Source organism: Callorhinus ursinus, unplaced genomic scaffold (assembly GCF_003265705.2).
Source record: "Callorhinus ursinus isolate GAN/ISIS: 27379988/994484 unplaced genomic scaffold, GSC_fseal_2.0 scaffold76, whole genome shotgun sequence".
Lineage (NCBI taxonomy): Eukaryota > Metazoa > Chordata > Mammalia > Carnivora > Otariidae > Callorhinus > Callorhinus ursinus.
In genome coordinates this window covers 1,383,178-1,398,608 of record NW_027397138.1, presented here as the reverse complement: position 1 = coordinate 1,398,608, position 15,431 = coordinate 1,383,178, and the positions used below count along the sequence as shown (strand labels likewise).

Here is a 15,431-nt window from a genome sequence, read left to right as displayed (position 1 = left end):
TCAGAGGCCGAGGCAGAGACCAATCCGCAGCAGGCAAGGTGGAAGTCGTCGTGACGACAACAGGGGGCGGGGCCGAAACGGCCCAGTGGGCGGGCATTTGAAATCAGTGCTTTAGAGTAGACCCTAAACATCATTTTATACCTTCAAGAACCAATTACTTAATGTCTCTTCCGTCTTTCCCTTCCCCGACCCCCTCCCAGACTCCTTCATTCCGGTGCTGCGTGGACGGAAAGCCCCGGGTAGCCGACAACACGTCCCCGGCTAGCGAGAGAGAGCGTAGAGAAGGATTACACCAAACTTTAAAACCAACGGCGCCTGCTTCCTCTCTCCTGAGCTAGACCCAACAAACCTAGAGAGCTGGGCTACGGAAAAACTAGTGTTTTCATTTAATTGGATATGAAGAAAGAACAAATATGTACGGGGGCAACCACGATCTTTATAAAGGTACCATTCCTGCAAAAATATTAGTCTTCAAAGCAAAGGTTGTATTCGTATTGTTTGTTAAAATTTCTATTTTAAAAAAAAAAAGCCTAAGTTCTAGTGGGAGGGGTGATGTCACTATTTAGAGATTCATTTATCAACCCGATAATGAGCGTTTAGAACGGTGGGCCCAACTGCCAGAAGCACGAGATGCAGTTATAAGATGGCTACTCAAGCGTTAGGTGAACTTTTAATAAGACAACGAACAGGGGGGATATCACCAATCGTCCTTCCTCCCTTTCCCAAAAAGCACTGGGAGCAGGAATCTTGTTTGTTTAGCCCATCTCGGTGTCTCATCACATGGTCTTTGGCCACAAGTAGATGCTCAATAAATATTTATGAAACATGAAAATTCAGCTCCTCCCAACTTGGTTTCAAATGTAAAGAGTTCATAAAATTGAACATTAAAAAGCTTTATTTTCAGAACACTTTCTTTGAAACTTAAATTTTTTTTTTTTTTTTTAGAAAAGTAGAAAGAGCCCCTTCCCTTATAAAGTTCAAAAGGAAGATCTTAATTTTTCTTATGGAAGGTATTTCTCTCCTAGTTTTGTACATCTCAGTAAAGGACACTACCATGTATGAGTTATTAAACCAAAACCTCAAGGCTCCTAATTAAATTCCTTCTTCTTTACTCTTCACATTTAGTTTATTTGCAAGACTTGTCAATTTTACTTTCAAAATAATACCCTAAATTTCATTACACTGCCACTACCCTAGATCAAGCCACCAAGATTTTTCACCTGCGTTGTAACTGCTCCCTAATGGATCTTCCTGCTTCCACTTTGGCCCTACATACAGTTAATTTTGCATATAGCAATGAGAGTGATCTTTGAAAATTATGAATTGGGGAGTGTTACTCTCCTGCCTAAAAACCCACTGCACTTAGAATAAAAGTCAAATTCCTTAATGTGACCTCAGACCCCATGGGGTCTGGTTCCTGCCTATCTCCCTGACTTCGCTTTTAATCAGACACTCTCTTACATATTAAACTCTAGCCACAGCCAGCAGGGCATTTCTGTTTCACAAACAAGGGTAAGATTCCTTTGCACCAGGTTATCTCTGTTGCCTGTGCCTCAACATAACTGTTAACCTCCTTCAAGCCTCAGCTCAAATGTCACTGCATCAGTGAGGCTTTCCCTGACATCTTCATTTTCTCCCCCACACCCCGCCCTGTAAATACCATCATGTTGCCCTGTTTTATTTTTTTGTAGTACTGAACTCTACCAAATTTATTCTGTTTATTGTTTCTTGCCTTGTTTTTTGCCTGAGAGGCAGCACAGAAGTCATTCAGAGAAAGGGATCTATGGCCCGTCTTGGTGCTAAATTCCAGGTGTGCCTTTTCCTGGCTGTTGAACCTTGCCCTAAAGGGAAAGTTATTTTTCCTTTTTGTGCCCTCAAGTGTCCATTGCATAAAATGGGGATAATTCTAGTCTTCACCTCTTATTGTTATGATAAGGCTTAAATGAATGAATACTTGTAAAGTGTTTAAAACAGTCTCAGCAAACAGTAGTTGCTAAATTAATGTTAGCTATTATTATTATTAATATTATTTTTATTATTATTGTCTATCTTCCTGTATTAGAACGTAAGTTCCAGGAAAGCAGGAACCTTGTCTCTCTTGTTCACTGGTGTATCCTCTGCATATAGAACAGTGCCTGGCACATAATAGGTGCTGAGTAAGTATTTGTTGAATGAATGAATGATTGATACACTCTGAGGTGGAGGAATGAAGTAACAATGGCAAGGTAGGGACACAATTATAGAAAATACTCCTGGTTTTGATGTTCCAACTGCCCTTATCTGCCCTGAGTCAGTCACCCTGATTTCATTTATCTCTTAGCCCGCCACCTAATCTTTGGATCACCATGATTAAATAATCACCCCTGTAATTTTATTAACACCAACATACAACGTGATCAGCCTACAAAATGAAAAGCTTTGACTTAAATGGTCTGAAAGTATTAACTAGAAAACAAACTAAAAAGTTTTTCCTTAAGTGATTTTAAAATACTAATAAATGAAACTAAAAGCTTTTGACTTAAATGGTTTGAAAAGATCAGCAAAAGAACTAAAAGTTTGCTAAAAACTTAAAATTCACCTTATCAGCTATCTTTGCTGGCACAAATCTGCAACGATAGGGTTTCCCACATTCCCCTCTTTCTTCAAATCTACACACTTCTTCCCACCTCTTTTCCCTTCTCATCCTCTTCCTAAGGAGTGGATGATCTTCTGACTTCTCTGGGAAAAGAAAAGCTCTTAAATAAGGATTTCTCATGTGCCCTTCAGCAGATCTAGCAAGCTGCCTATGACTCTGGCCATACCCTCAGCTTTTCTATGGGTTGGTAGAGGTGAGGTGACCTAAGTCCTCTCCCTTGTGGTCTGGGTCCCAATCCCCCCAACCTTCTTAGTAACTGGCATCCTGCTATATATCCTATCTCTCATAATCTATGAATCCATCCCTTCTAGATCGCTCTTATCAGGTTTTGGATGCGATGTAATATATCTTAACCTTAAAAAATGCTCTTTCATTTTAATATGACAAAGGTAGGATTTTAATTCAATGTGAAAAGGATGTTTTATGTAATAACTATGTTTGCAAAATCGACTGTTCTTATAGCACCATATAGGAGTTCCAGCTAGCTGAATTAAATATCCAAAAGGAAAAAAGAAACCTTAAAATCTAAGAGGAAAACTTAAGAGACTAGTTGTACAACCTAGAGTTTGTAAAGATCCTTTGAGCAAGGCAGAGAACACCTAAGAGCTGTAAAGGAAGTAGTTGTAAGAATTTATCTATACAAAATTTTAATTTTATTGCAGAAGATGCTCAAAACAAAGTCAAAAGATAAATGCTAGATGAACAGGTAAAGTTTGTAATGCCTATAATGTATAAAAGGTTACTACTACACATAATATAACAAAATACAAACAACCCAATAAAAAATAAATGGCACAGAATATAAACCAGCCATTCAGAGAAAGCAATTCCAAAGATCCAAAGAAACAATAAATATAAAATACACACAACCTCCCTATTAGGAAAATGAAAGTACACCAATAATGAATTACTGCATTATAGTATCAGATCGGCAATAATTTTTTTAAAATTATCAATACAGTTGGATGGGATTGGGAGAAAAGGGGATCTAGTTAGACAATAGTCATTAGCTCCCTGTTTCTCTCACAGTAAAAATAAAAAATGCTCACAATGACCTACAAGGCTCTCCCCTATCTAATTGATTTCCTCTCTTGCTCATGCCTTCCTGGTGTTATTTGATCATAGCTCTTGCCTTAGGGCCCTTGCATTAGCTATTTCCTTGGCCAAGAGCACTCTTACTTGTGTTATTCAGGTCTATGTTTAAATGAGGTCACCCAACCATGACAGCCCTATTTAAAATTGCAACCATCCTCCCTTTTGGTCCGCCAACATCTATAGTCCTTATCTCCCTTATTCTGCTATGCTTTTCTTTTTTGCATAGCATGTATCATCTTCCATGATCCTATATAATTTAGTTATGTGTATTATTTCTTTCTCTACCTATTCCATGTAGGATATAAATTCTACAAGGGCAGAATCTTTGTTTATACCAATGATGTAAGCCAAGCACCTAAAACAGTGCCTGGCACCAAGAGGTACACACAGGTTTTTTCCAAATGAGTAAATGAATGAATGGATAAATGAATGAATGAGTGAGTGAGTGAATGATTTTTAAGAGGAAAAAGAATCACATTTTGATGTAAAAAGTTGTTGCTTTAATCTCTTTTATATTTTAAAGGAGAAAAAAGTAATTTACATTCTGCTAGTCTGAAATCCAGGTTTGACATGAAGATACGCCAAGACCCAGAAAGATGATTTCTTTTCAGGAAAGAATCACTAAATGAAGTCACTAAGTGAAGTCATGTGACTATCAGGCTCTATATGTTTCATCAAAATTCTAATTTGGCCAGCCCCACCCCCAGTCTAGTCACAACTCTAATCCGACCTCCCTCTTCTTTCAGTTGAATCATTTTCCCCAATTCCAGTAAACCCTCTCATTTACAAAGTTTCCAACCCACAAACTGAAAATTTTGCTTGAAAATGTTTCTCTGAGGCTTTTAATAAGAAAATGAAGAAAAAAAACCCCCAATGGTCACAAGTCAGAAATCACATTTAAAAATAAACATAAATAATGGCATCTGTTTAAAATTTTTAACCTGAAAATGACCAATTTTCTAAGATAAAAAACTGAAACTTTGTTTTGACAAGAATAGGGAAACAAAGTAGCTTGCCTTACATCAACAAAATCCTGGTTTTAAATGAAGATGCTCTGGGGCCCAGAGAGATGATTTTCTGGAGACAGCGTCAGAATGAAATTTGCTGATGGTCCAGACTAGCTTATTGGATAATAGTCTAATTTAACCACCTCTTACATAATCTGAGCACATGGCTACCTCATTAGTTGGCCAGCCCATAATTACCAAGACAGTTAAAAATGAACACATTAAAAAACGGTTAAAACTAAGCAACTAAAATGGGGAAGAATAAAGAGACAAGCATACCAGGCAAATTCTAAGCAATGCCAACAAAAAACTGTGTAGCGACATGAATTATCAAAAGGATTCTTTAAATAGAATAGCATTAACAAGGACATGAATAGGGCCATCTTATGGAATCATAAAGAAAAATTCAATAGGAAAATATTACAGTCATGAAAATGTATGCAACTTACTACATAGTCTGGAAAAATATAAAGCAAAAATAAAGAAAAGGAAAAACTGACATCCATAATTATAATGGGAATTTTTTTAATGTAAATTTTTCTCAGATTGATAGATAAAGCAGACAACATTGATGCATTGTGTGCATAGATAAATATCTTTATTGCATTTATATATGCACATATATTTGTATATTGCATTTATAGGTATAGAAAAATCCTTTAAAACAAGAGAATACACATCATTTTTAATAAACACTGAAGATCTACAAAACTTAATCAAATATAATGCCCCAAATAAGTTTCAATAAATGCTTATGTATATATTTCTAAATGATAATATTTAGTCTTACCAATTTTTGAACTTTATATAAATATTCAAAATGTTTATATAAATGAATCGTGTATATTGTGTAGCTGTAGTATACTATGTAGAATTTTATTGTGTAAAAATACACAATATATGTTATTTATTCTAATAATTATGTTTTCCAGTATGGGTATTACAAATAATGACACTATGAACATACTTATGAATGTGCAGAGATGCATGTGTGTACATTTCATTTATATATATCCCATCAGCAAGATGAGAGTTCTCGTTCTGTAGTCTCACCACACTTGATATTGTCCAACTTTTCAATTGTAGCTCACCTGGTGGATGATAGTAATCTCTTGTTGAGGTCTGAATTTCCATTTTCTTGATTACTAATCACCTTACATATGTTTAATGTCCATTTAGATTTCTTTTGTGAAGTATCTATTCAAGTCTTCTTTCTCTTGGTTTCTCTGAGCTCTTAATACCTTCGGCACCAGTTCTGTCACTTATTTGTACCACGTGTATATTTTCCATTTCTTGGCTCCTCCTTTTGGCATATTTTGATATACAAAAAGTCTTTAATATTTGGGTAGTTCGATTGATCAGTCTTTTCCTTTCTGCTTAGTGCATCATAGTTATTGATTGAGAAATTCTTCCTGACTTTGCAGTTATATAGATATTCTTGGATATTATTTTCTGTAAGTCTTGTAGTTATATCTTTCACAGTTGCACCAGGAATTCACTTTTCTGCATAGTGTGATAGAGGGGGCTTGAAATCTGGTAAAGCAAGTCTTCTAGTTTTGCCCCTCTTTTATGAGCCTTTTGTGCCTCAGTATAAAATGTAAAATGTTATGTTCTACAAAAATACTTTTGGGATTTTGATTAGGATAACATTGAATCTATTGATCAGTATAAGAAGAACTGACAATACAATATTGAATCTTTAATCTATTAATAGATTATGTCTTTCCATTTATTTAGGTCTACTTTAATTGCTTCTAAGTAAATTTATATTATTGTCTTTATAGAAGACTTGCAAGATTTTGTTAGCTTTAGCCTTAGGTGCCACTTAATTTTTAATACTATTGTAAATGTCCTCTTTCTTAAATTTTGACTGTCTAATTGTTTGGTGCTGGTATGTATAAGTCATTTTTTACATATCACTGTTTTAAATTCAGAGACCTTGCTAAACCCTCTTACTAATTAAAATAGCTTCTTTATAGATCTTTTGAATTTTTCACATATGCAGTGATATCTGGGAATAATGACAGCTTTGTTTCTTCCTTTCCAATCTTTCCCCTCCCCTCTCTTTTTTTTCTTTGGTGTCTTATGTTGAATAGGACATCCAGGGCAATGTTGAATAGAGAAATCCCAGGCATCCTTGTCTTTTTCCTGATCAGAAAGGAAAAGCTTTAACTTTTCATTATTAAGTATGATGTTTCCTGAAGGTTTGGGGTAGATGCACAAAATTTCCTTAAAATTTTTAGTTTGCTAAATGGATGGTGAATTTTTATCAAACACTTTTCTACATCTGGCGAGGTTCTCTTTTAGTCTGTTAGTGTGTTATGTATTAATTTATATGCTTAACTGTCAACCTTTCATTCTTGAAATAAACCCTTCTTGATCATGATAAATATATGGCAGGAATCAGTTTACTCAAATTCTCTTTAGGACTTTTGCATCTATGTTCATAAGTGAGATTAGCCTGTTAGGTTCCTTTCTCATAGTGTCCTCTTTGGAGACTTGTATTATAAAATTTGTATCATAAAATGTGTTGGAAAATATTCTTTTTTCTGTTCTCTGGGGAAATTTGTCCAAACGTGGCATTATTTCTTCTTTGAATGTTTGGTAAAATTTGCTGGCTAGGTCGTCTGGGCTTAGAATTTTCTTTGTGACGGGAGTTTTGACTACTGTTTCACCTTTCTTGATGGTTATAGATGTACTCAGTGTCCTATTTCTTCTTGTGTCCCTTTTGTTATTATGTTTTTCTAAGAAGTTGTTTCATCTGAATTTTAAAATACATTGATTGGCTTAAAGTTGTTTATACTATCTTATTTTTTTTTTAAATGTCTACAGCAGTTATAGTCATGATCTTTTTATCTTTCCTGATGTTGGTTATTTGTGCCTTCTATTTTTGGTCTTTACTGTTTTCACCAGAGGTTTGTCAATTTTATTCGACTTTTCAAAAAACCAACTTTTGGTTTTGCTCATCCTCTCTATTTTATATTGGTTTTATATTTCATCAATTTCTGGTTGTATTTTTATTATTTTCTTTTTTCTACTTTTTTTTGCTTTTTTTCTAACTTTCTGAGATGGAATTTTTCAGACTTCTTTTGTTTCCTTTCTTAGATATTTATTTAAGTCTATAAATCTTCTTTTTAATACCTTTTACCAGCATCCCACAAGATTGAAAATGTAGAATATCCATAAAGTATTTCCTAATTTCCATTTTTATTTCTTTCCAACTAAAGGTTTGTGTAGAAATTTATTTTTAATTTTATAAAATTGAGGGTTTTCTAGGTGTCTTTTTAATATTAATTTCTAACTTTATTGTTTCTAATTATGTCCTGCCTGCTTTTAGCCCTTTGACATTTGTTAAAACTTGTTTTATGGCCACAATTTTATGGTCAGTTTTGTAGTTTCCATAGTGCCTAAAAAAAAATTACATTTTGTTGTTTGGGAGTATAAAGTTCAATATATGCCCACTGGGTCAATTTTTAGATTGCATTGTTCAAATATTTTATATTGCATTGTTCAAATATTCTATATTGCTCTATATTCTATACTATATTGCATTGTTCAAATATTCAAATACTTGGTCAATTAGTAGAGTCCTGGTTTATGTCTAACTTCCTTGGGTCCCTGTCACTCTCAAAAGTGTGTCAGATTAGGTGATAAATAATATGGTGTAATTTAAAGTTTAGAACCACTCTTAATAAAATCTGAAATGAATGTAGAACTTCCACTAAATCAGTAAATATTCAATATTTTACTAGAGATCATATCTAATTATATAAGACTTCCATTCCTGCCCAGCAAAAAAAAAAAAAAAAAAAGAATGAAAGAAAAAAGCTATGACTACTGGAAAAGAAGAGAAATAATTTTTATTTTTTTTTCAGAAAACATGATCATCTATATGGAAGTATGGAAAACTGTAGAATCAGTGGTCAGGCTAGTATAACTAATAGGAAAAAGAGGTAAAAGCCTGAAAAGATATATAGATAAAAAATAATGAAAATTAATAGAAAAAAGTGTCATCACAATACACTCAAAAAATTAAGACGGTCCTAAGAATATATCTAAGGCAACAGATACATTATCTTTATGGATAAAATTCTGAAACTTTTTTGAAATACACACAGAATCTGAATAAATGGAGGAATACCAGTTAGTGCATGGGAATGCCCAATATGGGAGCTATGTGTACTCCAAATTTTTCTTTAACTCATATAATTTCAATTCAAATCAGTAGGATTTTTGTGGAAACTGAAAAATGTGTCCTAAAATTAATGCTGAAATTTAACTCTATTAAATCTACCCAGATTAATCCTGGAAACCACATAGGGACTTACCTTACCAATTATCAATACTAAGTATAAAACTGTTGTAATTGAAACAGTATAGACTCAGCACAGAAATGGGCCAATCAGTGGACTTGAATGGAGAGTTTAGAGAGACCCATGCTTATATTGGAATTGGGCATATGAGAGTGGAGGATTCTAACTCAATGGGGAAAAAGGTGGTAGACAATTAGATTTCTAAAAAAAAAAAACAAAAAAAAGACCCCAAACAACAATATATATCCCTAGCTTCCAACAGCAATGACACAACATTCTAAATAAATGAAACAGATAAAGATGAAACACAAAGAAAACAAAAGAAAATTAAATCTTAGTGGCTTCAAGGAACAGTGGGTTACTTAAACAGGGCATAATGAAACAAATCATAATGGAAAAGAGTAACAAGTTTGATTACATATAATTTTTCAGAATAACTAAAAAAGATGCCATAAACATTTAAATAGAGATGGTGGGATGAGGTAGGATACTTATAACAATACAATCAACATAGAATTAATATCACAGACATTTAAAGAATTCTTGCAAATCAGTAGAAAAAAAAAGTAATTGAAAAAATGAGCAAAGGATATACCTGGTAATTCATAAAACAGAAACCCACAGAAGGTCAATAATCAATGAAAAAGCATGTCATCTCATCAGGAAACAAGCCACACTATACTATAAAAGGGAATATATTATTTTGCCAAATAGTTAATTAAAAATTCAACATTATCAAATGCATCTGAGGGTATGAAGAAAGAAATTCTCCTACTCTGCTAGTGCATGTGTTAATTAGGAAAATCACTAGGTAAAGCAACTTGACCATGCCTAATAAAATACAAAATGTAGTTTCTATATCACCTAAGAATATGTGCCCTAGGTAAATTCTCACAATTACAAGAACAGATGTAAAGGGTTTTTAGTGCAGCATTGTTTATAATAATAAGAAAAAAACACTGGAAGTAATCTAAATACCCACTAATAGAGAAATGCATTAAATATATTCTTATGACAGACTATATATATATATGTATTTTTGTATATATGAATTGAGACAATGTTGAATTTAAAAATTGAAAAAAATTAGCATATTTATTATGAAATCATTTATATAAAAAATGGAACACAAAACAATACTTCATATTATTAGTTGATACACAACACATACACACATACAAATGAAAAGACATCTACCAATCAAAAATGCACAAATTCATAATAGTTGTTGTTTATGGGGCTGGAGAGGAAAAGGAGATTAGGATTTGGGGTTTATATCATCTGAAACATTTATTTCTTCTATTTAAAAGTACTTGAAGCAGAACAAGACCCTTCAGGATGTCTGTTCTCACTACTTCTATTCAACATATACTGAAGATTCTAATCATGGCAGTTAGGCAAGAAAAAAAATGAAAGGCATCCAAATTGGAAAGGTAGATTATCTTTATTGACAGATGGCATGACTTTATATAGAGAAAATCTTAAGGAACCACTAAAGGACTACTAGAACTGATAAGTTCAGCAAGATTTCAGGATACAAGACCATTATATAGAAATCAGTTGATTTCTGTACACAGTCAATGAGCAATCTAAATTGAAAATGAAATTAATTCCATTTGCATCAAAAAGAATAAAATGCTTAGGAATAAATTTAACAAAAGAAGTGCAAGATTTCTACATTGGAAACTACAAAATGTTAAAGAAGAGCTAAATAAATGGAAAGACATTCCATATTCATGGATCAGAACACTTAATTTTGTTAAGATGACAGTACTCCCCAAATTGATCTATGGGTCCTGTGCAATCCTATTATAATTCCTTCTGGCTCCCCCCCCCTCCGCCCCGAAACTAAAAGCTGGTCCTAAAGTTGATATGTAAACACAAAGGACCTGAAATTGCCAAAACGATCTTGGAACAAAAAATTTGGAGGACTCACACTTCCTGATTTTAAAACTTACTACAAAGCTGCTATAATTAAGACATTGGTATGAGTGTGTATTAACACACACAATTAAATGGAATGGAATTGAGAGCCTGAAATAAAACCTTACATATATGGCCAGTTGATTTCAACAGAGGTTTCAAGACAATTCAACAGTGAAAGAATAGTTTTTTCAACAAATGTTGCTGGAACAATGGATATCCACATACAAAAGAATGAGTTTGGATTCTGACCTCACACCATATACAAAAATTAAGTCAAGATTGATCATAGACCTAAATGTAAGCAAAAACTATAAAAGTCTTAGAAGAAAACAAGAATATATCTGCCTGACCTTGGGCTAGGCAATGATTTCTTAACTACAACAGCAAAGGCACAAGCAATAGACAGTTGATAAGTTGCACTTCATCAAAATTCAAAACTTGTCCACTTCAAAAGACATAAGAAAGTGAAATGATAATGACAGACTGGGAGAAAATATTTGCCAATAATATACTCAACAAGGGACTTAGAACCAGGACATATGAAGACCTCTTGCAACTCCATAATAAGACAACTCAAAAAATGAGCAAAGAATTTGAATAGAAATTTCTTCAGTAAAGATATATGAATGGCAATGAACATAAGAAAAAATGCTCAGCATCAAATTAGAAATTAAGGAAAGACAAAACCACAAGATACTTCATACCAACTAGAAGTACTATTAAAAAAAAAAAGACAAGTGTTGGTGAGAATGTTGAGAGGCAAGGTTGCTCATATATTGCTGGTGGAGATTTAAAATGTTGCAGGCACTTTGGAAAAACAGTGTAGCAGTTTCTCAAAACATGAAACAGAAGAGTTACCATATGATCCAGCAATTCCACGCTAGGTATCTACACAAGAAAAATAAAAACATGTCCACCCATAGACTTGTACATGAATGTTCATAACAGCGTTATTCATAATGGCCAAAAGATGAAGACAACCTAAATGTTATCAATGGATGAATGGATAACTAAATGTGCCATATTCATAACAATGGAATATTATTCAACCATAAAAAGAAACAAAATACTGATACGTGTTAGCAACAGGGATGAACCTCAAAAACCTGCTGAGTGAAACAAGCCCGACACAAAAGACTTCATATGGTCCTATTTATATGAAATATCCAAAATAGGCAAGTCTATAGACAAATTAGTGGTTGCCTGGAGCTGAGGGTGGAAATGGGTTGTGACTGAAAATGGGCATGAGGTTTCTTTTTGGAGTGATGGAAATGTTCTAAAACTAGATTATGGTGATGGTTGCACAGCTTTGTAAATATACCAAAAATTATTGAATTGTATACTTAACATGGGTGAAATCTTTGTTCTGTAAATTATATCTCAATAAAGCTGTTTTTTAAAAAGCCACTTGAAGCAAATATGACAAAATACTAAGAATGTCAATTCTGACTCTTTGGAATGCAGATTTTTCTTATTTATGCAATTTTCTCTGTTATTTAATTGTTTCTCCAAAACAGAAAATTAAGACACCATAAATTCCTGAGCCCCAATTTCAAATGAAATAGATACATAAATTCAAAGTTTTTTCATTATATTCTTACCCCCAGGTATTGATAGTTGCCCCCATCCCCAAAGGAAATGACTGGATCCTTGTCAGAGCATTCTCAGTGAAGCTTACCAGTCATACTTAGCAAATGCAACTCCTCAGTGCCTGACTCTTAAACATAAGCCAAGAATAACTATGAGGAAAGCACTTAACATGAAAGACAGAAACCAAACATCCTGGAAGGGTGAATTCAGGGAAAACACACAATGTAGAAAGCAAATGAAACTTTTTAAAGATCCCTATAATTAATACTTCTAGAGAGAGAAGAGAAAGTCTACAGCTATGGAAAATATCAGAAATCCATAATAAAATGAATATTCAGAGAGCAAAAAAGAATTTCTGGATATTAAAAATAATTGCTAAAAGATTTGGAAAGGAAAATATAACAAAAACACAAAAAGATGGAAAATAGGAGAACAAAGATAAGAAAATTAGAGGATCAGTCCAAGAGGTTTAATAACCAACTAATTGTATTTCCAGAGAGAGAGAATGAAAATATAGTGGGAAGGAATATATTAAAGAAATGGTTATAAGAAGGTTTCACAGCAACGAAGAACATGAGTTTCTGTATCAGAAGCTAGCTAGCTCAATAGTTGACAAAAAAAAAAAAGACATCATATTGTAATGAAATCTCTGAAAATAAAGAGCAAAGGAATATCCTAAAAGTGTCAAGAGAGTAAAAACAGGTTGCACAAAAAGGATCAGAAAGCACATTGGTTTTGGATTTCTAGAAGCTAGAATTCAATGGAACAATTTCATCGTCAGAATCCTGAAAGAAAAAAAGTAAAGGTAGAGAAAGAGACCTTTTCAGGCATGCAAACTTTAGTAGACAGTTGTTATATTTGTGACCAACTTTGAATTCCCTTTCTAGATTTGGAGAAATGCCCATATTAGGGCCCCTGCCTTGCCAAGGTTGAAGCCAGAACTCAATTATCCAGCATCTGTTTCAGCAAAGACCTAGACATATGACTTAGGCTCTTCCCATCAAAGACCTCAATTTGAAGAAATGTGAGAAAGTCGATTTTGCACAGGATCTGTTCCTGGAGGATGTGGTGAGAGACCGTGAGCTTTCAGAGGCAGCCGCAGCATAGGCTGTAGTTGGTAAAGGTCCATTGCTCATGGTCTTTAGTACCTTGGACCAAAGAAAGTATAGGAATACCTTAATATAGATTGTTGGATAATTTGAGTATTGTTCCTAGAAGCAAAGTCTCCAAAACCTATTCTCTGATCTTTCTGGAGATTCTGTGAGCTACTTAATAATTTCTAACGTAACCTCCAAGGATGCTCCTGGTGGGTATGCCCCACCAACACGAGGGAGTAAACCAGGAAAGAAGACTGAGATGGGAGGAACCAGGGATCTAACATAACAGGGAAGGAGAATCCCCAAGATTATGATAAATAGAAACCCCAGGCTGCAGACTATGCATGCAGTGGCCTAAAGACTAAGCAGTTCATATTCAAGTAAGCATATGGAGGGCTCCAGGAAGAATATTTCTGAAGAGAGAAATCTGACTTAGTACCTGATGTGTTTTATGTATTTAGAAGCTATTTATACTACTGGAAATTAATTTGGGAATGAATAAATAGGTATAAAACCAAGCAAATGAAACAATGAGACAATTATTAACTCCCCAATAAATAAAATTATGTAGAAATGCAATCATAGTGTAGTACATGACTCAGCTGTAACTAGTTTTGCTTGGTAAAAATACAGACTTGATTTAGCCAAAAAAAAAAAAAATGATACATCTGTACAAGAGGATGGGGTAAGGAAGGTATGTGTTGGGATGGAGCATAAGAGAATTAAATCTACATCTTTTATAGTATGACTGTCTACAATATCTAAGACTGAAAAGTCTAGAAATATTGGAAAAAGAAAACACAAGAAACAGCTAAAATATTTAAATAGTGATTGTTTTGGGGGAGTGGGAACGAAGGAGAGGAAGTGTACTGCTCAGGATTCTTTAGGTACATAATATAGAATTCAGTCTAGTTTAAGGCAAAGGTTATTTTTTTCCCCAAACATTAAGTAGTTTAGAATCTCGGGGAAAATCCAAGAATTAGACTTACATGCTACTCAAGAAATGTATTTAGGGGTGCCTGGGTGGCTCAGTCGGTTAAGCCTCTGACTCTTGGCTTCAGCTCAGGTCATGATCTCACAGTCATGAAATTGAGTCCCCTGCTGGGCTCCATGCACAGCGCAGGGTCTGCTTGACATTCTCTCTCCCTCTCCCTACCTCTCCCACTTGTTTTGTCTCTTAAAAAAAAAAAAAAAAGTTTTTAAAATTTATTGGCAGTTCAAAGAAGCATGTTTGCCTCAAAACTCCGTAGAGTGGCTATGTCTTGGAGATGTGGGGTCCAAAAAAGACTTCTGGCTCCTTCCTGCCTACATTGTTAGATAGCACTGTGACTGCCACGGCGTCTATGTAACAGAGGAAAGTAAACAGAAAATACTCTAAGGAAGTTAATATTCTCATGCTCAATTTATGTCACAATATCATAATGTGACTTTTTTTCATAATGTGACTTTTTTTCATAATGTGACATTTAAGTTGATTTAAAAGCCAAGTCCTCCCCCCAAATAAAGTAAAATAAAATAAAGTCCACATCCCAATCTGTCACAATTTAATCTATGCTGTTCATGCCTGACACTTCCTACCATGTGTCTTCTCTATATCCAAGCTCCTGGATGTTCCTAAATAGGACATAGACACCAAATATTGGCATTTGAGGCACAAAGTGTACAGGAAAAGTCACCTTCTTACCTTCTCTTTTCCATGCACTTTGTCAAGAAGAGGATGTTGAAATTTGTGGGGCAGAAACATACAAATATCTTGAAAGAGAAGCAA

General features: G+C 34.1%; 1 protein-coding gene across 3 annotated transcripts in view; it reads left to right on the top strand.

The window, feature by feature from the left end:
* Positions 1-26: 26 nt before the first annotated feature.
* The window catches only part of KDM4D (lysine demethylase 4D), a 34,863-nt gene continuing 19,458 nt past the window's right edge, over positions 27-15,431 (top strand). For 2 of the 3 annotated variants that reach the window (XM_025893962.2, XM_073887126.1), the window contains exons 1-2: positions 27-444; positions 2,063-2,156. The gene's annotated coding sequence lies outside the window, so the exon portion shown is untranslated. The remainder of the gene's footprint in view (positions 445-2,062; positions 2,157-15,431) is intronic. The other variant, XM_073887127.1, reaches the window with a different exon arrangement.